This window comes from Crocuta crocuta, unplaced genomic scaffold (assembly GCF_008692635.1).
Source record: "Crocuta crocuta isolate KB4526 unplaced genomic scaffold, BGI_CrCroc_1.0 scaffold384, whole genome shotgun sequence".
NCBI classification, from domain to species: domain Eukaryota; kingdom Metazoa; phylum Chordata; class Mammalia; order Carnivora; family Hyaenidae; genus Crocuta; species Crocuta crocuta.
This window is the reverse complement of record NW_027532182.1, coordinates 2,827,983-2,854,377: the sequence shown is the minus strand read 5'-3', so window position 1 is coordinate 2,854,377 and position 26,395 is coordinate 2,827,983. Positions and strand designations below refer to the sequence as shown.

The 26,395-nt window shown below is 38.2% G+C and overlaps 1 long non-coding RNA gene across 3 annotated transcripts in view; it reads right to left on the bottom strand.

Annotated features, from left to right (window-relative positions):
• The window catches only part of LOC144242532 (uncharacterized), a 209,614-nt gene that overhangs the window by 53,431 nt on the left and 129,788 nt on the right, over window positions 1–26,395 (bottom strand). For all 3 annotated transcript variants that reach the window (XR_013338373.1, XR_013338372.1, XR_013338374.1), the window contains exon 4: window positions 5,466–5,515. This is a non-coding gene — a long non-coding RNA (uncharacterized LOC144242532). The remainder of the gene's footprint in view (window positions 1–5,465; window positions 5,516–26,395) is intronic.

Here is a 26,395-nt window from a genome sequence, read left to right as displayed (position 1 = left end):
GTAGTACCTGAGTGACTCAATCCATTAATCGTCTGACTTCAGCTCAGGTCATGATCTCATGGTTCATGAATTTGACCCTCACATCGGGCACAGAGCCCACTTTGGAACTTCTGTCTCCCTCTCTCTCTGCCCGCACCCCCCCTCACTCTACTTCTCTCTCTCAAAATAAATATGTAAACTTTTAAAAAATACTAATATTGTGGGGCATATTTGAAAGTTTCCAAGGGAGTAAATCTTATAAGTGCTCATTACAAGAAAAAAAATTTTTTTGCAACATTTATAGTGACATATATTAACTAGACCCATTGTGGTGATCATCTCACAATGTATACAACTACTGAATCAGTATATTATACACCTGAAATGACTATAATGTTATATATCCATTTTACCTCAATGTATATATACTTATGATATTTATCATATATATATGATATGACATATATATCATATATAACACATATATATGATAATTATGGCAAGGAGAGCTTGTGCCATTGTAGCTTCCAAAAATAGGTAATCTTACTTCATAGGAGTTAACAAGAGAGGGGCTTGAACATAAGTGAAAACCTCTAATATTAGTACAAATAACAATAGTAACAGCAACTAATAAAAACTTATAATAGTACTAAGAAATTCTGAGAATTTAATATGTATCAGGCAGTAGGTTCATTTAGGCTCATTATCAAACTTCATTCAAATAGTAAAATGAGTTGTGAACTTATGAACTATCATTATCTGCAATTTACCCATGGGACAACCGAGGCACACTGTCACAGAACTAATAAATGGTGGACTCAGGACTTGAAACCATACCTATTAGCACAGCAGACTACACTTTTGATAAAAGCTTGGATGCAATCAAACCACATTTATCTTTAGTAATTTGAGCAAAGGAAAAGGTTTTGAGCTAAGATAATTTGTGTTTAGCAAACCCCATTTAGAGTGCAAGGTAATATACTCACTCTTTCAACAAACATTTTTAAGTGTTTAGTATGTGCAAGTTGCTCACTCAGAAACCGTTAGCAAACCCCATATAGAATGCAAAATAATTTACTCTTCCATTTATCTTTACTCTTTAAGTTATGATTTACTCTTTGTCTTTCAACAAACATTTTTGAGTGCTTAGAATGTACAAGGTGCTCTCTTGGAAATTCTTGGAAAGACAAATCAAATAACAGATTAAAATCTCAAGGAATTTACAGTGTATTATGAGATATTAAAAAGAGAGAGAGAGAATCAGATGTTTCCAGGAAGCTGAAGGAAAGGATATTCCCTCCTGTAGAGTTGTATCCAGGCTGTATATGGTTCATTAAAAGCAATGAATGAATGAGCACATACATAAATGAATGTGTGAATAATCAAAGGGAGAAAATGAACTGGGCCTCAACATACAGCTAGAATTACGTGCAAAAAAAGAGATGAAAACATTCAGACAGAACTACTGGAAAGAGTTAATAGTACAGACAATACTTAGTTTATTAATCTATTGTTTATAAATAAAAAAAACAATTTTCCTTTATACAAACATAATAGGTTTTTGTAGAAAATTCAAATATAGAGAAAGATATACAGAAGAAATTGAAAAAAGGGGTGCCTGAGTGGTTCAGTACGTTGAGCATCCAACTTTGGATGGGGTCATGATCTCGGGGTTCATGAGTTTGGGCCCCGTGTCAGGCTCTGTGCTGACAGCTCAGAGCCTGGAGCCTGCTTCAGATTCTGTGTCTCCCTCTCTCTCTACCCCTCCCCTAATTGCACTCTGTCTCTTTCTCTCTCAAAAATAAATAAACATTTAAAAAAAATGTTTTAAAGAAATATAAAAAGCCAGGGGGACATCTGTAAGTAATTAGTGGACCAATAAATCTGAGTTAATCAATTTTCCTCATCCTATGTCCATTTATTAAAAAATTAGGCACATTTTACTGCTCTATCATCACTGTTTTTTTCATAGAGACACTCATGTTTATTATATAGGTGAGAACAAAGATATCTGTTGGACCTCAGACTATACAAGAAACTATTAAAACCAACAAAAAATGAAAAAGCAAATGTTTGGGAAAATGTCATGTGAAATCCTGGATGAAAAACTATAGCTAACTTTAATTTTTCATCATTTGCTTGGGAATGAAGATGTCTTCAATAGCTAGATCTCTGGAAGTGGCTGAACTAGGATCAGTGGTTTCCATTTTAAATAAAGGTCAATCAGGGAAAAAATCTACCTCCCTCAAATAGTAATAGGAATGCGGAAAAAACATTCTTAAACTCTTGCTCATGTATTTCCCATTCCAAAAATTATTTCTCATCCTGCTCCCCTACACTCTATTTAACTTTGACAAACTTTGATAAAAATACAAAGACCTGTGGTGCTTTAATAATTGTGTTGTGCTTTTTAAGTCTTCCTTACCCTCAAGATTAAGCTCTCAATTCTGTGTGCATTTTTAATATAAAAGGTTATGACTAAATACCTTTAAACAAAAGTGAAAGGGAAATAATACAGAGATTACAGTAATGGCTGTCCAACACCCCAGTTTGGTGACCCATTTGCAAGTAGAAAATTTAATATCTTTTTAAAACATTTATTTTGAGAGAGGGAGAGAGAGAGATAAAGAGAAAGAGAGAGAGAGAGAGAGAGAGAGAGAGAGAGTGTGTGTGTGTGTGTGTGTGTGTGTGTGTGTGTATGAACCCCACGCAGGCTCATCTGTCAGCGAAGAGACCCACATGGGGCTCAATCCCACAAACCACGAGATCATGACCTGAGCCAAAATCAAAAGTCGGATGCTTAACCAATGAACCACTCAAGCACCCTGATTTAATATCTTGTCAACATTGGATTTGTCTGAGGGGCTGATTCCAGGATAAGTATCCACTTTGCGCTGATGGGGTTCTCAATGAATACCCAAAAGGTAATACCTTTTATTGTCCTCCTAGGGAGGGTTCAAAAGGATTGACCATCACATTTAAGTGTTTATAATGTCACCAGAGTAAAGAAACCAGGGTGACCCATGAAATTCAAATAAGGCAAGATTCCATCAGACCTACACTGCCTACAATTCCCACATGCCATTTGATGAAACACGCAGACATTAAGATGGAAAACAGAACGGTCCATACAACTTATAGCCAAAGCATCCAAACCTGAATCTATAAGGACATCCACTTGGAGCATTACTTGAACTTCACATCCCCTAACTGCCCCAATTTCCTAACGCCCTGAAGGCCTAAGAACAAATGCTGAAGCTGCATATAAGCCAACTGATAGCTGTGGTATAAACTGTTATTAAAATAAATACAATTCATGGCTAAAATGAAACGGCCCATGGCAAGGCTCTTGTGTAAATAAAACCATTGTTCCTTTGTATATAAAAATTGTATTTATCAAACACAGAAGAAGATGAACACAAATTGCATGAAAAAGGCAACTCATTTAGGACAAGATGATGGTGTGTAATAAAAAGATTTATTGTGTGACTAAAATGAAAATTAAATTCCTGTTAAAATATTTATGTGGATATGGCTGAAACACTCTGCTGAGAGATAAATCAGAGCGGCCTTTGGCATTTCGCAGATATAATTCCTCTATTCTTCTGCTGCAAATTTAGAGCTTACAAGATGCTAATGGCATCGTGATTTCCAGGACAGTCTCTGCAGACTACTTTTGCTCAGCAGGTGGTAAGAATTTGCATCCATATTTCAAATATACTTCTATCTCATTACTGGCATCTTATTTCTTTGTGATTTATATCTCTATAAAATTCCAGCTAGTGCAATGGGGAATGGGATTTCAAAAAGGCAAATTCTGCATAATATGAACATTTATCACCTTCTTCCTTCTTTATTTTTTTTCCTTCATCTCCAGGGAGATGGGGGGAATGACATGTAGCACTTAAAGGGGGGGATGTGCTTTTCTTAAAATAATACCATTTGAAAGCTTTCCAAATTAGGAATATTGTTCTAAATGACCCTTTCTAGTGAGTGGCATTATTATTTGCATCACTGCCTACATTTAACTGAACTGTGATCTTTAAATAATACATGTACATTAGAAAGTAAACTCACTTGGTAGCTATTAATTTGTAAGAGTCTTAATCATTTAAAATTCAGAAAGTGCTTTTTGTAATAAGTCTGAACATAACGAATCTATTTGGTATTCATGCAGGTGTCACAAGCAATTTCAGAGTTGTTACACTATAATTCTGCACTACTTAATAGATATTAGGGTGGTAGCAGTTGTGTCACTGTAGATAAGACTCTTTCACAGTTCCTGTGTCAAATTCACCTCTTACTGGTGTTTAGAATTTAGCTAAAGCCAAATTACATGCTTGTGAAACCTGACAGGTTCAGGGATTTAGAGGCATATTCTGGGGGCGAGAAAGAGCGGGTTGTAGTGAAATAAAAGGCAGCAGGGAAGTATGTAGGCAAGGTAGTTGAATATTACTAAGATCAAACTTAGATATGTAAATTTTTAATTTGTATGGTAAATTAAAGAATGTAAATCCATGTATTTCCTTCTAGGTCTTCTCATTTTAGTATTCCATTCCAGAAGAGAAATTAAAACAGTTAGTGAAATTTTATAGGCCATATGCTAGAATAGCAGGTACCAGGCTGTCTATCATATTTAAGAATTTCATTGATATTTTAAGTAATTTTCTCAGTGAAGTTCAAAACATTTTGCCATATGACTCAAAATATAATTGTTACATTTAATGAACAGTTATTAGGTACTTAGGTACTCAGACATTTTTTATTATATCAACAGGCCTAAACGAGAAAGAGGATGTACTGGTTCACATAATTAACATATTCAGACAAGAGGGGTTATAGGGCACCTGGGTGGCTCAGTCGGTTAAGCGACCGGCTTCGGCTCAGGTCATGATCTCGCGGTTCGTGGGTTTGAGCCCCACACTGGGCTCTGTGCTGACAGATAATTCAGAGCCTGGAGCCTGTTTCAGATTCTGTGTCTCCCTCTCTCGCTGACCCTGCCCTGCTCATGCTGTCTCTCTCTCAGAAATAAATAAAACATTAACAAAAAAAAAGAGGTTTGCTCCCATAACTTAATAGTGTCTCCAAAGATTGAATTGTACTCTTTCTCTCGCTCTGTTTCTCACAAAAGCCAGCAATGATGATGCTTCCACATTTGCACCCAGCAAGGGATAAGGGGAATCTCTTTGGGGAGTTCATGAAAAAGAGTAGGAAATCTTCAGTCTCCAACCCCTTAGGTCTCATTGCCCCAAACTGAGTAATGCACCATCTTTAAATCAACTTTTTTTTGTCCAGGAAATGGGATGCACCAAGTAGATTAACCAGTGCCAAACTCTGATCCTGGACGTGGGTGTCAAATCTGTCAGAACAGAGTGGCTGAGAAATCCATGGGGGCTTATGAAAAGGAATGCAGGAAATGGATGCTGGTGACGCTATCCACATGTGTGCCCTGGGCACCATGCATTTTAAGTTATGATTTCACTGACCCTTCAGAGCAATCCAATGTCCAATTTGGATATTGGCGATTCCAAATTTTCTAAGGAATAAAGAAATTGAGAAACACTGTGAAACTCACTCTGATGTAAGAGTAGAAAAAGGTTTGAGCCACAGTTTATTTAAAATCTTGGTACTATGATTTAACCATCTTGTTACTCATGAGATTTCCTGGCCTGATCATATTCCCTTCTGCCAGAAACATTATCATTGAAATAAATAATATAAAAGACAGGAGAATCATTTATTTTTTTCCATTTAGGAACTAATTATCTAGTTTTAGGTTCGGAGCCAGAAGCAGTTCCCTCCCTACTTTATTTCTTTGTTTCTAAACAAGAGAGACTTTTCTCATAGATTTAGAAGGTAAGCTTTAGTGCTGCCTTCTGTACTCCTAAGATGTAGTGGAGAATAACACGAAGAGTGCCTGACTACATTGTAAGATCCACCAAGCAGGAATTTCTAATTTTTTTCTCTCAAATACATACCCCTACTTCTAGGAACTTTGTCTGAGACAAAGGAGGAACTTGACAGATACATGTTGAATGAACAAATGAGAAGAGAATGAATGAATGTAAAGACAACAGTTAAAAGTCAGAGTCTCTCATGATCCTAGGCAAAGTTTGATGGTTGTTGATGTGGAAAAGGGAGGTTATGGGACTGCAATGTCTCAATAGCCTGCAAAGTCTTTCTTTGTCCAACTTGATAGGAACAAGACTCCAGTCAGTGGGTCTCAGCAGGTGCACACAAAGAAGCACAGACCAGCTGTGTGCTCTGTGGCCTTGAGCTGTTCAAGAGAGTCAGCCATCTGTTCCCCCACCATACACCAGCACAAGCAGAGTCCTATCTCCTACCAAGGAGAGCCACATTTATAAGCTGGACTTCCTGGGGACATTTAAGGACAGCCACACACTATGGGGCAGGGTCCCCTAAGCAGAAGTAGTTCCATACATTCTTAAAAATATTCTTAGTTAAAAGCCAATTATCAACCAATGTTTTCAACAAAACATTTCCACTTAGATTTCATTGTATGAACCAGCTTTGTATTTAAGGCTCCAGACTTTATTTCTTTTTTTAAATGTTTATTTATTCTTGAGAGAGAACAAGAAAAACAGAGCATGAGCAGGGGAGGGGCAGAGAGAGAGAGACAGGAGGAGACACAGGATCTGAAGCAGGCTTCAGGCTCTGAGCTGTCAGCACAGAGCTGGACATAGTGCTTGAACTCAGGTGAGATCATGACCTGAGCTGAAATCAGATACTTAACCGACTGAGCCACTCAGGCGCCCTCGAGGCTTCATTTCTTTAAGAGGCAGTCTATAACTAAAGAGAAATTTGTTTCAGGATGGTTTTTGCTTGAGTAGATCTCAAGATCTGTTGATTTTCCTGAGGAAACACTTACCAAAAAAAAAAAAAGAGTTCCAGAAAATATTTTAGGTATGCAATCCAGTTAAATCTGGGTCTCATAATCCTTCATGAGCAAGAGACACATGCTAAAGTACAGTCTGATAGTCAAAGGTAGTCAAAAGTAAACAACTATGTTAATATCACCTCTGTACAGAAATAAAAATATTCTTTTCCAGAAGTCCCCCGTGTATTCTTATATTATAACCCCTCTCCTCTAAAAATAACCATCTGTAATTTTTGCTAATCAGTTACTTTTCTTTATAGTTTTAAACCTATGTACATATCTCTAAAATAGGATAATGTATTCTTTGCCTACGGTGAATTGCATATATATTTACGGGTGTGCGTGTGTACACACACACATATCCTCTTCAGTGCCTTGCTATTTTCACTCAGATAGAGTTACAAGTATACTGATATATAGATACACAACTTTATATATGATTCATCCATGGTATGGTATGTACAACTATACTTCCATTTTAATTTTCATTAGTGTATATATTTACTTGTTTGATTCTACCATGATTTTTTCATTCCCTCTACTACTCATGGATATTTAAATTTATTTAGATTTTTCCAGTATGGGGCTCTTACAAATTGCACTGTATGAACATCCTCCTACATGCACCTGGATAAAATATGAATAAGTTTTGCTGAAGAATATAGTTAGTATTAGAATTGCTGAACCATAAATGTACCTCTCTCCAACTATACTTATTTGTCCCCATTTTGCAACTGAGATTTCTACACCAGAAGCTGACTGGGACTGCTTGCAAACTGAGCACCCATGAGAGATGCCAAAGAAGCAAGGTTGAGCAAAATAAAGCTACAGTCAGTTCCACAGAGATCCCTGAAGCTATGACTGACTCAGAGTCACACTAAGTTGAGGCAGTGGGACTAGGCCATTTCATACCCCCACTGACCTATTATTAGATTCAGGCTTCCCCCAAGATGGAGGAGACTGTGTTTGAAGTCTCTGCATCTGATGGCAATTCCTGGAGCTGAGGGCTGCCCACGAGCACCCCTCGAAGCAGCTGAGAAAATAGGTCCTTCAGTCTAGAATAAGGATCTGAGCCTGCAGTGAAGTGTCCACTGGGGCAGATAATACCAACCAGCTTTCCAAAGGGGTCATCAGGTCATATCTTTACTAAATCTCTTGAAGGATAGCAAAGGGAGGGAACAAGTTTCTTAAAGGCAAACATCCTAAATTTCCTCTTCGTGTTGCCGGAATCACCAGAGCCATGTGGAGTAAAGATCCCCATGCCCCCAAACTCTCTCTCTTCGCTACTTTTCAATCCTAGTGAGGCCTTTTGTGAAGGAACAAGAGGAACACAGAGTTTGAGAAGAAATTCTGACACATGGAGAGATGGAGAGGCATTTTCTCCACTAACTGAGAGGTTTGGAGAGTAAGTAAGGGAGTTTGCCAGGAGAAAACCCCCAAAGGTAAAAATAACCCACTGAAAGGCCCCAGTGAGAGACCATTGTGAGTAGCATCATTTTAATACTTATCTCTCTATGCTGTCATTGCCTACACCAAGCCCCTACCCCCACCTCCACTCAAGGGCAAACCTAACCAAATGGGTCTAGAGCTCTGTTATAGTCAGTTCTCCATCAGCTTTCAGCACTTTGCCTGTTGATACCCTAGCAGGAGTGAGGTCTGTTTGCACTACATTTTGTTTTTACTTCCCCTTCACACTTGTCATCCCAAGAAAATGATTCCAAACCTATATACTTTGTAGAGTAATAGCAGGGAAGCCCTAGCATTTGGGAAGAAAGAACTGATGTTAAGTAAAAAAAAAAATCCTTGACCTATGAAAGTAGTGAATGACACTTTCCTTGATGTCATTATTTTATATGTCAGTGCCTCTGAATTTTGGTTTCATGCCCTACCCTGAACATTACTCTGATGTCAAATGTAAACCTTATTTATCACTTATAAGGACAAAGAAAGAATTATGCAATTACATCGGTGTTGCTATGCTGCAAAGCAGATAGCTCTCACTTTCAGGCTTGATTTTTTTTTTTTTTAGTGAATGTATCAAAGTGCCTCTACCCAGATAATCTGTTAAGGGATTACTGTACCTCTGACACTCCCATAATTTGTCCGTGAAGCATGCAGGAAACATATTCATTTCCTCATTTTCTTTCCCAATTAAGAAAAAGCAATAGAGTTCAGATGACTTGTCTAGGGTCACAGAGCAAGTCGGTGGCAAGAACCTGAGTCTATTAATTCCAAGCAGACAGGACACATTGAGCATTGCTAGTAAGTTCAGTTCACTCAGTGACCACAGAGAAGACAGAAGTCAGATATTTGTTACTGAGATTTTCTCAGGGTGAGATCCACTGACCTGCAGAGGATTGATTGAGCCTTCAACACTGCCAAACCCATTGATAGCTCACTAGTGAACTAAACCTTGGCTTATGACTTGTCCTTCAATTCTTACTAACCCTTGGGATGAATCAGGAAGCATCATATGTTCAAGTATAGTATATGACTAACACAAATATTTTATTAGCCCATATTTTGTTCAATTCCACAGCCAAGAAGTGGGCTGAAATTTGTGTTCCTAATGCATTTTGTTAATCAAAAAAAAAAAAAAAATGCCTGTGATCTACATTTGCATAATTCTGTAAGCTTTACAGATTCTGTTTAAAACTGATCCATGCAAGAACTCCAGAAGTAGGTAGAGTTCTTTTTTTTCAATTTCAAAACAATGGATAAATACAAGTGTATCATAAACAATTCTATCATTATGGAAGGCTACAGAATAAAATAGTGCAGGCCCATCCTCACTTTTCCATGATTATAATTACTAGAGGTAATTATTTTAGTCAAAGTGGTGTGTATCATTTCAGATCTTATGCTATGAATTTTCATATGTGTATATGTATATATACATTTATAAAAATAAAACTACACTATACTTATTTTCCAGCAACTTCTTCTACAAACATCCTCTTTCCCATACACTAAAACTCTATTCTTCCTATGCTCAGAACAAGCATCATTTAAACTCTTCTCACACCCAAACTGGCTTATAACCAAATCTTACCACTGCTACCTTCAACATATGCCCAGAAATCATCCTCAGACCATCACTCTGGCACCAGCCACCACTGCATCTCATCTAGGTCATTGTGGGAACCTCTGCAATGCTATTCAGCTTCCTCTCTTACCCCCTTCAGTCAGTTCTCACTGAAGTAGCAACACAAGAAATTCTATTATAATATAAAGCAGAGCCTCTTCCTCCTTTTGCTTAAAACCCCCAAGTGGCTTCATATCTCATTCCAAGTAGAAGCTAAAGAATCCCCACCAGGAGCTACAAAACCCTCTAAGGCATGGCCCCCTCCCCATAATTCCATGCCTTCATCTCCCTCACTCACTCCACTCCAGTCTCAAAGCCTCCTTTATGGCCCTCAAACACACCAGACACACCCCCACCCAGGAACCCATGCCTTGCCCGGTCCTCCTCCCACACTCCAGGTCTGTATCCACGAGTTACTGTCACCAAGAACCCTTTTCTGGCTACGGAATCCAACATGTCAATGTCTGCTGTGTTAACAGCCCATTCCATGCTTCATTTTTTTATTTCTTCTTAGCACATTTCCCTGTGCCAGTTTTGTTTTAATTTATTTGGTTTATTATATTTCCTTCAAAAGGATGTAAGCTATGAGAGCAGGATTATTTTCACTATTTTAGCTGTAGTGCCCAGAAGCTGCATTCAATTTTTGAAGGAATAAAGAAGTAAAATTAATAAATCAGATTTTTTTAACTTCATTATATCATGTCTGTCTTTCCATGGTATTCTCTATAGAAATTTCTATGGCCACACTATGTGGTCATCCCATTTTTATGTAACTAATTCCATATTTGTGAATTTTCATTTTCAATTTTTTATACAAGGACAATAAAAAGCATATATATATCTTTCTGTCCTGTACAATTCCATGCTTTTTATCCTATTTTACAAAGAAGGACTGAAGCCCAAAGATCCCATGAGGGTTGTGACAATCAGGAAATTAGAAAATGGCAGAGTTGGCACCATGTTTTCAAACTCCAGCCCCGCACTTATTTCCTTATTTGGAGCTGCATTTCACCAATTGTGTTTGTTATGAGGGTTTCTAATTCCAGACTCCCGCCTATTTTACTTTAAAAGTGGATCACTGCAGTCTTCACGGATGGCTAGTGACAAAGAATGTTGTTACAAGGCTGGTCAGAAGCAAAGAGAAAAGAGAAGGGAAGATCAACACTGAAGCCAATGACGACAAGCAAGAAGGGGGGCGGGGGGGAGACTAAGAAGAAATAGGCTCCATGACTTAGGAAAGAATGAGAAGTGTGGATCAATAATTCATATGAATTTGGAAGTATAATGAATGTGGGGGGGGACACCATGAGGTGGCTATAAAAAAAATTTAAGTAAGCATGAAATAACAATAGTTATCTGAGAAAGGGAAAGTAGTTGGACACTCTGATAATTTGAATTACAAGCCTTTGCATGCCTAACAAGAATATCTTTGTGAAATTATACCCACAGCTAATTAGGTACTGCAAGGAAAGCCTAATAATTATGCTACATTTGTGTCTACAAAGATACATTATGGTTAAGAGAGTAACCAAATGTTTCAGTGTTGTGAATTGTCACTCTCATTCATCCTGAGTATGGAAGGGTAAAGAAGAGGTGTCAGCCCTCACATGGTCTATAACTGAGAAAGTCTTTCTGTGGTAGGTTAATATTATTGTTGTCAATTCCTCATGCTCTTCCTGATCCAGCTTTAGAATTTCCTACCCACATCCTATAGCATTTGTCTTTGTGGTTCCTTTACAGGAGAGCAAGCACCCTCCTCCCACTCCCCATTATTAAGTATAGCTATATGACTTGCTTTTATCAATGTAAAAGTGTGAGGCGGTGAGAGTGCTAGTTCTGGGTCAAGTCCTTAAGAGACATCATGTGTATTTGCTCCTGTGCTTACATTTCTGTGATCACTATAAGAAAAGCAGATCCCAAAGAGCTCTGCCCTTTCAAAACAGGCCTCAGGATGAGACAGATGGAGATAATCTGAAACTAACTGAAGATGAATTGGCAAAAAAAAAAAGGGGGGGGCGGGTAATGGTTGTTATATAGCATTATTGCTGCAATAGCTAACTTATACACTATCCAAAGGACTTCTCTGGCTCTCGCTCCCTGTGCCACCTGTACCTACACAGTAGTACAGTTTAGTGCTATCCAATGAGCTGCCTTCATTTCTCAAGTCCATCACTGTCTGTCTGACTGTGGGCAAATTATTCAACCTTTCTGGGTTTCAGCCCTTTTATCTTAAACTAGGAATAGTAATGTCACATGGAGGACTAAAGGAGATGATGCATGAAAAGTACTTAGCAAATATTTAATAAGTAATAACTGCTTCTGTTGTTAGCACCGCTATTCTATTATTATTCCCATGATGATTCAGAATTTCATCAGCCAAAACATATGCCCTCCTTGGGCATCTGTTAGTAATTTTGTACTTTCTGGAAAGCTTCCCTCATACTAGCTCCTTTTCCCTGATCTGCCCCCATCTCTAAAGTCTACCCAGGTTCTAAGCTTGGATCCAAAGGTATCTCCTATCAGGCTCATATCACCTTCAGTAGGTAGGAAAGAAAAGGAAACAAGAGAGAAAAAAATAGCTTCATCTTAGTTTCTAATTCTAAACAGTATTCCCAGATTATTAACTCCACCTGCTCTCAGGTCTTGGTTTCCATTTATCCCCGAGACCCTGGCATGTAGAGATACTCTTTGAGGAATGCCTATGGCTTCCATGCCATCTATTGTCAACTGATCTAACTCAGTTTACGTACACAGAAGATGAAGCTGTATCCAAAATGAAGGGTTCCCAGCAGGTATAAGTAAATTCTGAAGATGTTTCTTTATCTATAATAGCAAAAATTTTAATGAGGATGTGACTATTAACATTACAGAAGGCAAACCCCACAGAGTACAGAGTAAATTCCAGAGTCTTGGGAGGTCAAACTGCTAGATGAGGCTATAAGTCTTGCCAACTCTGGTAAGAGATGTTTTTACTCCCACAGTGACTTCCATATGGGAAGTTATTAGTTGTATCTCTTTACCCCTCATACTGGAGGTCAGGCCTCCTAGGAGAAACTGGGAAACCAACTGGAAGATATGTAGAGGACCTTTGAATCCCAAGGTCATACAACCCTACTGAATTCTTAAGTACACATTTAGGGAAAAGACTTCCTTATGTGCTTGACATCCCCAATGCTAAAGAAATTTCCAGAGAAAAACAATTCAAATAAATGTTTTAAGGGTCACAAACTGCTTTTGTAGAAACATCAACCGCATAGACAATTCTTAGAGAACAATGAGGAGGAAGGCATTTGGCTCTTTTGCATTTTACAATTTGGCATCTATCTCAATGTCAAGCTCTAAAATAGTGTTTCTCAAACTTTTTGCCTTATCATCCCCTTAAATATTTTTCTACTTTTTATTCCCTGAATGCTTCCCTTCCTCTGAAATGTTAACATGACAGATATACTGCATACATAATGGATCTATGTTGATGCTTTATACAAAATTAGTAATTTATTCTTCCTCTCCCCCAAGAACAAATTTTTGTCCTCTTAGAAGAGATAGCACCCCCATTGCAAATGTATGCTCTTAACAGAGCTCAATATGTGACTTATATATTTAAACCAAATCAAGTAATAATGGTGACCCAATCCAGAAGATACACTTTACATTATTCTAGAATTCATTAAGAGCAATTTCTGAATCTTTATGTCCATTTATTTATAGAATAGCAATCTATAACTCTTCCATAATTTATTAATGACATTTTTGGTGGACTCTAAGCACTAGAACTAAAATGTCTTCCTCCCTAAAATGAGGTCAATGATCTTGGAATCATAATTAGTGATATTTATTAATGTAGCTTAATTCAGTAATTTCCCAGAATGATGAAAGGTGAGGTAATATTGAATGGCTTCATCATTAGCTACTTTTACTCATCTTGATGAAACTGTCTTATGTAACCCTCAGGATACAGGGATATTTGTGAATCTGAGAGACACAAAAAATTCATTCATTTTCCCAATAACACTAGAATTTCCCTATAAGAAACTCTCTACTCCACTGTGTGGAATAGGTAGAACAGTAAATGCAGGGGCCTAATAAAGGTGCTTGCTTTTCTTGCAGACGTGAGAAAAATCCAGTCTTTGTCCTCACCTCAAAGGAAAGGCCCTTGCATGCAGCCAATGAAGCATGCTCTTTGCAGCCTTAACCCTCAACCAAATAAAGCAGTAAGAAGAGAAACATAAAGAGAGAAACCCGACAGGTGATCCGAAGCAGATCGCGGCAGCTATGAAGCACTGCTGAGGGAACTAATCTCTAGCTTTCTGAAATTATTCTGACTTTTCACCATTTTACAAGCCCATGTGCTACCTCTTTTTAATTTCAGTAGTCTCCTATTTCTTTACAGCACATTATTTTGTTGTTTAAATTCACTGTTGGTTTCCATTTCCCCTCAAATTCTAAAAATGCTAGAGATTTGATAAAGAATGAATTGATCAGCTACTTTGGTAAGTCTCTGGGGAATATTCTAAAACCATGTGTCCAATATAGTAGTCACTAACCACATGTAGTTCTTTAAATTTAAATGTATTGCTTTGGGTGAGAGGGGCACTTTACAATATTAATTCTTCCAGTCTGTGAATATTGGATTTTATTTGTATCTTCTTCAATTTCTTTCACCAATATTTTATAGTTTTCAGTGTAGGGGTCTTTCACTTCCTAGCTACTAAATTTATCCATATTTTTTTAAAATTATTGATGCTATTATAAATGGGATTGTTTTCTATAACTTTTCTTTCAGATAGCCCATAATTAGCACATAGAAATGCTACTGATCTGGGTATGTTAATTTTGTACCTTCAACTTTCCTGCATTCATTTATTAATTACTTTGGCTGGAATTTCCAGGATTCTGTTGAATAGAAGAGGCATCCTAGTCTTGTTTCTGATATTAGAGGAAAGCTTTATACAGACTGAGTGTAATCTCTATCAAAATCCCAGTGGAATTTTTCACAGAAATAGAAAAACAATTTTAAAGTTCATATAGGACCACTCAAGACACATAAAAGTCCAAAACAAAACAAAACAAAACCTTTGAGGGGAAAAAAGCAAAAAATTGTAGACAGCACACTGCCTGATTTCAAAATATACTACAGAGCTATAGTAATCAAAATACTATGGGATAAGCATAAAAACAGACATACAGACCAATGAAGCAGAAGAGAGAGCCCAGAAATAAATCTGTGCATACAAGGTGAACTGGTTTTCAACAAAGATGTCAAGAACACACAATAGAGTGGGCAAAATTTGGGAAGATGATCAAAAGGTACAGACTTCCACTTATAAGATAAATAAACCCTAGGGATGCAGTGTATAGAATGGTGACAGTACCTAACAATACTATGTTGTAGATTTGAAAGATGCTAAGAGGGCACATCTTAAAGGTTTTCATCCCATGAGAAGACAATGAGTAACTATCTCTGGTGGTAGATGTCAACCACATATTATATACACACACATATATATGGGGTGGGGAGAGAGATAGAGAGGGAGGGAGACAGAAATAGAGATAGATAGATAGGGATAGAAATATAAAGATATAGATAGTTGTACACCAAAACTAATACAATGTTATATACCAATTATATCTCAATAAAGAAAAATCAACTCAAAAAGTACTAAAGACTTTGATATATGACCTAAACTGTAAACTACTAAGAAAAAAAAATGGGGGGGAAGAAAACTTCTGGACATTGATCTGGGCAATAATTGTTTTGGATATGACCCCAAAAGCACAAACAACAAAAGGAAAAATTGACAAATCGGAATGCATTAAACAAACATATAAATCTTTTGCACAGCAAAGGAAATAATTAACAAGAGTAAAAGAGATAACCTATGGAATGGGAGAAAATAATTGCAAAATGTACATCTGAAAAAGGGTTAATATCCCAAAAATATAAGGAACTCAAACAATTCAATAGCAAGAAAACAAATAATCTGATTTTAAAATGGGCAAAGGATCTGAAGATATTTCTCAAAAAAAAGTATAGAAATGGCCAATAGGTATATGAAATGGTGTTCTATTCTGCATTACTAACCATCAAGAAAATGCAAATAAAAACCTCAAGAAGATATCACTTCACAGCAACTCCAATCAAAATAACATCAGTGNAAGAGCCTAAGTGTCCATCAACGGACGAATGGATCAAGAAGATGTGGTTTCTCTATACAATGGAATATTACATGGCAATGAGAAAGACTGAAATCTGGCCATGGTTAGCCACATGGATGGAACTTGAGGGTGTTATGCTGAGGGAAATAAGGTAGGCAGAGAAGGACAAATATCATATGTTTGCACGTATAGGAGGATTAGGAGGAACTTAACAGAGGACCATGGGGGAGAAGAAGGGGGGAAATGGTGGGGGAAAGGGAGAGAGGCAAACCATGAGAGACTCTTGAATGCTGAGAACAAACTGAGGACTGATGGGTATGCGGGGGAGGGGGAGGGGGATGATGGGCACGGAGGAGGTCACTTGTGGGGATGAGCACTGGGTGTTATATGGAAACCAACTTGACAATAAAGTATTTAGAAAATAAATAAAATAAAATTTGCTGGGAGCCGCACTGGCCTCACTGGATGACAGTCACAGTGAGAAAATGGCAGTGTTTTCACAGCTCCTGCCATGAGAAATGAAAACTGGTATCTCCTTCTGCTACTACTGCCTCTTGTTGGAAATGAGGCTGCTGGTATTGACCAGGTCTCACAATATTCCAGATCAGACCGATATTCCCCACACAGATTGCTCATAAGGAAAAACATATACCTGTCTTTTCGAAAGAAACTTCAGATGAAAGCACTGTGGATGATTGTAAAAGGCTCTTCCTATGGGCCTTGCAGATCCAAGACTTACCTAATAAAGGGGTCTAAGAACACAAGAATTACAATTGAGTCTGGCCCTGTGACAAAGAGCCTAATTTAGAGTTAAGGACAGATATCCACTCCCTACCCAATTGTTTCTGCTTGGAGCCTTCTGTGAGTGACTTATATTGGCCTTGAATATGCTGATTGCTCCCTGTGAAGGAACCTATTGAGGAACTTCTTATTTTGTGATTATGGGAGCAGAGGTGTTTCCTGAAAGACCTGTTTGACCCCTGCTCACAAAGGAGTACCTTCACCCTTTTTATGCTAAAAACATTGTCTTGTATGCTAAAGATATCTTTCTTCCCCATAGGATAAGCNTCTAAATCAGCTACCTCAATCACTATTGATAAAGGTTATGCAGGAGTCTTCTACAAATCTATGTTCCCGGAAATTCTTACATATCAAAGAAGTTTGTCATCAGAAATCATTGTCTAAGGCAAATGGCACTTCTGTGCCGTTCCCCAAACACTTAATTATAAAATAAAGTTGAGCACCAGTCAGAGTGGAGATGCCTGCCTGGTGGCCAGAAAGATTCTCGGGGCTCTCTCATCCCTCCCTCACCGACACCGTCCATCCTTCAGGGCCCCCTGGACCTGCTGGAGCTGATCTCCAACAAAAACCGAGCACCTAATGCGTTAAAAAAAAAAAAATCAGAGAAAGTCAATCTTGAAAAAGAAAACCGAAGTTGGAGGCATCACAATCTTGGACTTCAGGCTGTGTTACAAAGCTGTAATCATCAAGACAGCATGGTACTGGCACAAAAACAGACACCCAGATCAATGGAACATAATAGAGAACCCAGAAATGGAATCACAAACGTATGGCCAACTAATCTTTGACAAAGCAAGAAAGAATATCCAATGGAATAAAGACAGTCTTCAATAAATGGTGCTGGGAAACTGAACAATNGTTGTGGGTATGAGCACTGGGTGTTATATGGAAACCAACTTGACAATAAAGTATTTAGAAAATAAATAAAATAAAATTTGCTGGGAGCCGCACTGGCCTCACTGGATGACAGTCACAGTGAGAAAATGGCAGTGTTTTCACAGCTCCTGCCATGAGAAATGAAAACTGGTATCTCCTTCTGCTACTACTGCCTCTTGTTGGAAATGAGGCTGCTGGTATTGACCAGGTCTCACAATATTCCAGATCAGACCGATATTCCCCACACAGATTGCTCATAAGGAAAAACATATACCTGTCTTTTCGAAAGAAACTTCAGATGAAAGCACTGTGGATGATTGTAAAAGGCTCTTCCTATGGGCCTTGCAGATCCAAGACTTACCTAATAAAGGGGTCTAAGAACACAAGAATTACAATTGAGTCTGGCCCTGTGACAAAGAGCCTAATTTAGAGTTAAGGACAGATATCCACTCCCTACCCAATTGTTTCTGCTTGGAGCCTTCTGTGAGTGACTTATATTGGCCTTGAATATGCTGATTGCTCCCTGTGAAGGAACCTATTGAGGAACTTCTTATTTTGTGATTATGGGAGCAGAGGTGTTTCCTGAAAGACCTGTTTGACCCCTGCTCACAAAGGAGTACCTTCACCCTTTTTATGCTAAAAACATTGTCTTGTATGCTAAAGATATCTTTCTTCCCCATAGGATAAGCATCTAAATCATCTACCTCAATCACTATTGATAAAGGTTATGCAGGAGTCTTCTACAAATCTATGTTCCCGGAAATTCTTACATATCAAAGAAGTTTGTCATCAGAAATCATTGTCTAAGGCAAATGGCACTTCTGTGCCGTTCCCCAAACACTTAATTATAAAATAAAGTTGAGCACCAGTCAGAGTGGAGATGCCTGCCTGGTGGCCAGAAAGATTCTCGGGGCTCTCTCATCCCTCCCTCACCGACACCGTCCATCCTTCAGGGCCCCCTGGACCTGCTGGAGCTGATCTCCAACAAAAACCGAGCACCTAATGCGTTAAAAAAAAAAAAATCAGAGAAAGTCAATCTTGAAAAAGAAAACCGAAGTTGGAGGCATCACAATCTTGGACTTCAGGCTGTGTTACAAAGCTGTAATCATCAAGACAGCATGGTACTGGCACAAAAACAGACACCCAGATCAATGGAACATAATAGAGAACCCAGAAATGGAATCACAAACGTATGGCCAACTAATCTTTGACAAAGCAAGAAAGAATATCCAATGGAATAAAGACAGTCTTCAATAAATGGTGCTGGGAAACTGAACAATGACATGCAGAAAAATGAACCTGGACCACTTTCTTCAACAATAAACAAAATTAAACTCAAAATGTATGAAACACCTAAACATAAGACAGGAAGCCATCAAAATCCTAGAGGAGAAAGCAAGGAAAACCTCTTTGACCTTGGCCACAGCAATTTCTTACTCAACATGTCTCCAGAGACAAGGGAAACAAAAGCAAAAATGAACTTTTGGGACCTCATCAAAATAAAAAGCTGCTGCACAGAGAAGGAAACAATCAGCAAAACTAAAAGGCAACTGAAGGAATGAGAGAAGATATTTGCAAATGACATATCAGATAAAGGGTTAGTATCCAAAATGTAAAAAGAACTTATCAAACAGAACACCTGAAAAACAAATAATCCAGTAAAGAAATGGGCAAAAGACATCAATAGACACTTTTCCAAAGAAGACATCCAGATGGCCGACAGACACATGAAAAGATGCTCAACATCACTCATCTTCAGGGAAATACAAATCAAAACCACAATGAGATACCACCTCACACCTATCAGAATGGCGAACGTTAACAACTCAGGCAACAATGATGTTGGCGAGGATGCAGGGAAAGAGGATCTCTTTTGCACTGCATTCATGCAGCCATTCTGGAAAACAGTAAAGAGGTTCCTCAAAAAATTAAAAATAGAACTACCCTAAGACCCAGTAATCGCACTACTAGGTATTTATCCAAGGGATACAAGGGTGCTGTTTCTAATGGGCACATTCACCTAATGTTTATAGCAGCACTATCAACAATAGCCAAAGTATAGAAAGAGCACAAATATCCATCAGTGGATGAATGGATAAAGAAGATGTGGCACACGCACGCACGCGCACGCACGCACACACACACACACACACACACACACCAATGAAGTATTACCTGGCAATCAAAAAGAATGATCTTGCCATTTGCAACAATGTGGATGGAAGTAGAATGTATTATGCTAAGCAAAATAAGTCAGTCAGAGAAAGAAATATATGACTTCACTCATATATAGACTTTAAGAAGCAAAACTAATGAACATAGGGGAAGGGAAGGAAAAATAAGATAAAAACAGAGAGGGAGGCAAACCAGAAGAGACTCTTAAATACAGAGAACCAAGTGAGCATTGTTAGAGGGTGAGCAAAATGAGTGATGGGCATTAAGGAGGGCACTTGTTGGGATGAGCACTGGGTGTTATATGTAAGTGATAAATCACTAAATGCTACTCCTAAAACCATTATTACACTATATGTTAACTAACTTGGAGTTAAATAAAATTTTAAAAATAAGAGTAGATCTTAAGCGATACACACACAGAAACACAAATGGTAAGTATGTGAAGTGATGGGTATGTTATTTAGCTTGATTGTGGTAATCATTTCTCCATGTGCATGTATGTCAAACCAACATGTACACTTTAAATAGATATAATTTTTAGTTTTCAATTATACATCAATAAAGGTAGAAGAAATAAATTTAATTCAATTAAAATTAAATAAAAACAAAAATTCAGTTACTTAGTTGCAGTGGATACATTTTTTTTAAGTTTTTTTTTAATGTTTATTTATTTTTGAGAGAGAGAGACAGAGCATGAGCGGGGGGAAGACTGGGAGACACAGCATCTGAAGCAGGCTCCAGGTTTGAGCTGTCAGCACAGAGCCCAACATGGGGCTCAAACCCACAATCTGTGAGATCATAACCTGAGCCGAAGTCAGATGCTTAACCAACTGAGCCACCCAAGCCCCCGGCACTAGATACATTTCAGGTGTTCAATACCCAAATGTAACTAGTGGCTACATATTGGATAGAACAGCCATGGAAAATTTCCATCATCACAGAAAGTCATATTAGTGCTACTCCAAAATGCATATGATCTGTGATGGAATACGGAAAGCTGGATCAAGAAATACTCAGAGAAAAATAAAAATTGGCTTGTAAGAACAGGATCTATCATATCTAGGATTTACTATGATGAAATCTGGCAAAAATGGGTATATATGTCTGTTATACTACCTGATACATGGTAATAGTCACTATGCCTTCAGTTAATTAATAGCCATTGTGTCAAAGCTTCCTAAGCTACGGATGATTAATAAACCTCCAATCTTTGCTATTTCTGCATTTTTTATTATTTGCCTTCCCCAGGTCACTTGGAAGAAATTAAGGAAATAGGTAACACCTCTTAAGTTTCTGTTATAGGAGGAAAAAACTCTGAAATGAGATTATAAATATGAGTGCCTTGAAAAGTACAATGCTTGAAAGTACCACTGTGTATAATGTGTTCTGCAGACTTTTAAAGGTGTTTATTTTTAACAGGTGAAATATCCTGGTAATAAGTTAGGGAAACAAAATCTATGCTAAACAAATGTAGGAGGATAATATTTTTGAGATAGGAACCAGTATCTTTGTCTCCAGACAGTTGGCTTTCTTCTTCCCACTGCTGCACTCCTCCAATTAAAGCTGCTGTTCTTTTCTGTGTGCAGTGCCTTAGGGAGGGATGTGGAAAGCAGAGAAAATAGTTGCCATCCTACAGCTGGTTTCTAAAAGTCTAACTCCTTAGGGGAAAAGCAGGATTGGACGCAGAGACAAATGATGTGGGAGAAATGTTAGCCGTGAAAGCAGCGCCTATGGTCTTCCTTCACCCACTCCAAAAAGATGGTGTTCTGGACTAGGGGAAGAAAGGGAGAAAGAAAAGAAAAGAAAAAAGAAAAGAAAAGAAAAGAAAAGAAAAGAAAAGAAAAGCAAAGCAAAGCAAAGCAAAGCAAAGCAAAGCAAAGCAAAGAAAATTAGTGAGAGTACAGACATTGGTGGTTTCTGGAAAGAGAGACTCTGAGCCTCACCTTGGAAAGTGTGATCCCTGTAGATGAAAGGTCTGTGTCATTTGCAGAGTTAGTATGTCTCTGCAGAGGACCAGTTAGGTAACAGAGAGCTCTCTGTCCCAGCACAGCACAACTGCAATCAGTCACACTCAGCTTAGAGGGGGAAGAGGGAGCATGGGACCCCAAAGGGCCAAGCTGACTGCAGTAAACACTGGTCTGCCTTGACTGACCATGTGGGGCCAGGCAGGATGAGGGGCTGTCAGAGGACAGTCTGCATGGACAGATTTCTGAAAGAACGGATAGCCTTGCCCTTAGGGCAAAAGAACTCTCTAGCAAAGTAGAGCTCCATGCTGGCTGTCACTGTCATGCAAAGGGCTTGGGAAAACATCACTGGCTGCAAACGGGAACTAACAGATATTCTGCAGCAGTAGGAGGCAGGCGTTCTCCCCATTTTCTCAGCACTGCATGGCACGGAGACTCGGAGACTCGTGCTCGGGCAGGCACAGCTGCACAGGGCTTGGATAACAATCTGGGACAGGGATCTGCTCTTGCTGAGGAGACTTGTAGGACTTTGACGGAAACAGCCTTGCAGTTTGGGTGCTGGCTGCTCAGGGAAGAATCATGATCATTCAGAGAGCCCTGTTTCTTGGGAGCATCTTGGAACACACTCACAAAAATGCTTTTGATCCAAGGGCTTTCTCCTATGCACTAGCTTACATCAAGTTATCAGTGAAACACATTTTTAAGTGGACCAGAGCGGGGGAGGGGAAAGAAAGGTGTGATTTGGGAACACGAGTCACCGCAACATGGGGTGTAGGCCACATAGGGCAGGGTGTCAGTGCAGCACTCAGCAATCAGAGCGGGGCCTGATGCTTCTTGGATCCTGTGCGTGTGGGAGTAAATCAGCCCAGAATGAGGATGCAACACAAGAACAGGACAAAAGAGGTGAAAAAAGGCAAAAATAGGCGACTTTAGGGAAAGAGGTTCTAAGGCAATTTATAACCATAAAGATTTTGACATATATCTGTGCTCTAATTAACAAGCTGGAAAACAGGACTAAGTTGTAATTTTTTAAATAATTACATACTTAATGTAAATAAGGAAGGCAATCCATGCCCGAAGAAGTCATTTCATAATAAAATGCTATTAAAATAAAAGCCATCATTTAAAATGATGTTTAAGAAAACTCTTATAACAACAAGAAAATTGTTCATGCTATATTAAACAACCTAAATTAGATGTATTATATGCATAGTATAGGTTATATAAAATTAAAATACATTGAAAATTAATAATAGTTATCTCCTGATAGAGCTAGTGTTTGGTTCTTTACTCTTCTAAGTGTTCCTAATGTTCTATAATGATTAGACATTATTTTTACAAAGCAAAAATAAACTTTGCTTGAAATAATATCTGTACCTTTAACAGTTTTTGAATTAAGACATTAATTAAACAAAACTAGGCCTGTGATTACTAAAGTTTTACTTTTGAATAATGATCCATTTACTACCCAAGTTATATAATACTGATTAATTCAATTCATTCACCCTTTTTTTTTTAATTTAGCCATCTACTTCTCACTTATTATTTCATTCAGCTATTTATCTTTAAAAAATGTTTTACAACAGAGGTCAAAAAATTATCGTCCATTGACCAACACAACCCATCCCCTGGTTTCATATAGTTTACAAGCCAAGAATGGTTTTTATTTATTTTTTTCTTAATGTTTATTTATTTTTGAGAGAGAGAGAGAGAGAGAGAGCGCACAAGTGGGAAAGGGGCAGAAAGAGAGGGAAACACAGAATCCAAAGCAGGCTCCAGGCTCTGAGCTGTCAGTACAGAACCCAATGCAGGGCTTGAACCCACGAATTGTGAGATCGTGACCTGAGCTGAAGTCAGACGCTTCAGCTGAGCCACCCAGGCACCCCATCAAGAATGATTTTTAAATGTATATATTGGGATCAATATATACATTGATTTGACAAAAGTCAAAAGAAAAATAACATTTGGTGATATATGAAAATTATATGAAAATCAATTGCCTCTCCAGGTCAGGATTTCCACATCTCTAAAAGGAAGCAATTGGTCCAAAATATTCTTTAAATTTTTCTTGACTTCAGTTTTAGAAAGCAAGAAGGCAGCACAAACAATACGGTAGTTCAAGAGGGCTGTACTGTCTAAGATAGCAACAGCTACTATAGCCATCTCAAGAGAAATCAAACATCATTAATTCTAAACTCCACCCCTGAAATCATTTACCTAGTGATGTAATATGACTGAAACATCCCTAATTTGCTGTACCAAATGAATCAAATTAAAAGTGTAACTGCAAGTATGTTTATAGTTTTCACGCATGGTACCCCTAACCTTAATGAACCCACCTGGGACTGCTTTCTACCATAACTATATGTGCTTCCATTTCAAAGCTTTAAATGTCTAGAATAGAACAGACCAATGATCTTTCAAACAAATTCTCAACTCGCAGTCATTTAGGAAGATGAATGAGAATCTCCTAATGTCTCCAGCTGCCTACTATATTCAGAAGGGGTATTTTGTTTGTTGGTTTGCTCTGCTTTGTTTTTGTTTTACATGTTATAATGACTCACATAGAAGCTGAAGCACAAGAGTCCATGATGGTTCTTGCAATGTCTTTCTTTCTATTTTTTAAAACGTTTATTTTTGAGACAGAGAGAGACAGATCATGAGCAGGGGAGAGGCACAGAGAGGGAGACACAGAATTGGAAACAGGTTCCAGGCTGTCAGCAAGAGCTGGACGCAGGGCTCAAACTCACAAACTATGAGATCATGACCAGAGTTGAAATCAGACGCTTAAGTGACTGAGCCACTCAAGCACCCTCTCACAATTTATTTTTCTAATTGTAATATCTGTAATAGCATACTGGGGTAATGATGAAGGAAATCTTAGATGACAATATTAAATGCTAAAAGAATTTGATAGGCTGATGGTAGACGCAAGCTAACACAATTTACATTTATCAGAGTCACATGTAACAATAAGCATTCATGTCTAAATAATATACCATGCAGGTCACTTGGTCACTTACTTTAACAGTGGTCCTTAGTGAAAAACAGACATAGGCTTCACAGATAGCAAATGCCAAATATGTGTCAACTTTTAAAGTCCTTGCATCATATAAAAGGGAGAATATAATGTAGTCTCCAGTAGGAAAGTCCCAACGCTCATTTTGTTTTAAGTTTATTTTGATAGGGGAGGAAGAAAGAGAGGGAGAGAAAGAGAATCCAGATGTAGGGATCAATCTCACAAACCCATGAAGAGTCATATTCTTAACCCACTTTACCAAGTGAGCCACCCAGGCACCCCTAGGTTTCATTATCTTTGAAGTATCTACTCATGTCATTTAATCTGCACTTCTGTGAGGACATTGGCATTGTCTTTGGTTTTGCCCAAGCTTTTATATATGAATGATTTATCTCTTCTATTTGTTTCAGGGTATCACTTGTAGGTAATATGATGCAGCATATAATCCAAAATATAGTGTCTTATTTACAGTGGAAACAGAATTCTCTGAATAAGTGGAATTGGATGGATCTGTTTTCCAACCATTCTTTTTCAAACTTTCTCCCTTGCACAATATCCTATTGACATTCTGGGGAAAAAACCGACATAAGGAAAACATTAAGTATTATGAAGATGGTCCATGAAGCAAAGAATACACATTTAAATCAAATGTGTTGTTTAAGAAAAGTGTTGGTGGAATTCTCTCTCTGTCCCTGAAGGGCCACTTCACTGCTGGCCCATCCGTGGCCCACAGCAGAGCAGACTGACCTTCGTACTACCTTTCCTTAACCTTTCATTTTGCCTCCCAGTAATGTTCAAAAATTGTTAAATAAATTCAAATTACTTAACTCTGTTTAAAACTCAAGTTCACGGAAATTATATTTAAATATGTACAATTTCCTACACCCTCGCTAATCCAAACTGCCAATCTTTATAAAGTGAGAGTTTCATGGGATGACGGGAAGAGGGTGGAATGGTGCTAAGTCAGTGAAAAGACTCACCAGGTTCCCATCTGCCTATCACCCAGCATCTTTTTAAACTCTTTTAATGTTTATTTATTTTTGAGAGAGAAAGAGAGCATGAGTGGGGGAGGGCCAGAGAGAGAGGGAGACACAAAATCTGAAACAGGCTCCAGGCTCTAAGCTGTCAGCACAGAGCCTGACGCAGGGCTTGAACCCTCGAACTGCAAGATCATGGCCTGAGCCGAAGTAGGATGCTTAAACGACTGAGCAACCTAGGCACTCCAAACCCAGCATCTTATTTAATGCACATGCTCATGGAAAATATTAACATAAAATTAAGAGAAAAATAAAAGATTAGTCCCATAGGACAGTTAATCTAATTAATGGCATGGCCTGCTAGTGCAGTCTCAACAAAAGGAAGAGCATACAAGCATATGAGAAAAGCAACTTCCGTTTTTTGGACACTTAAAGAGAAATGATGATTTAATACAGTACAATTGG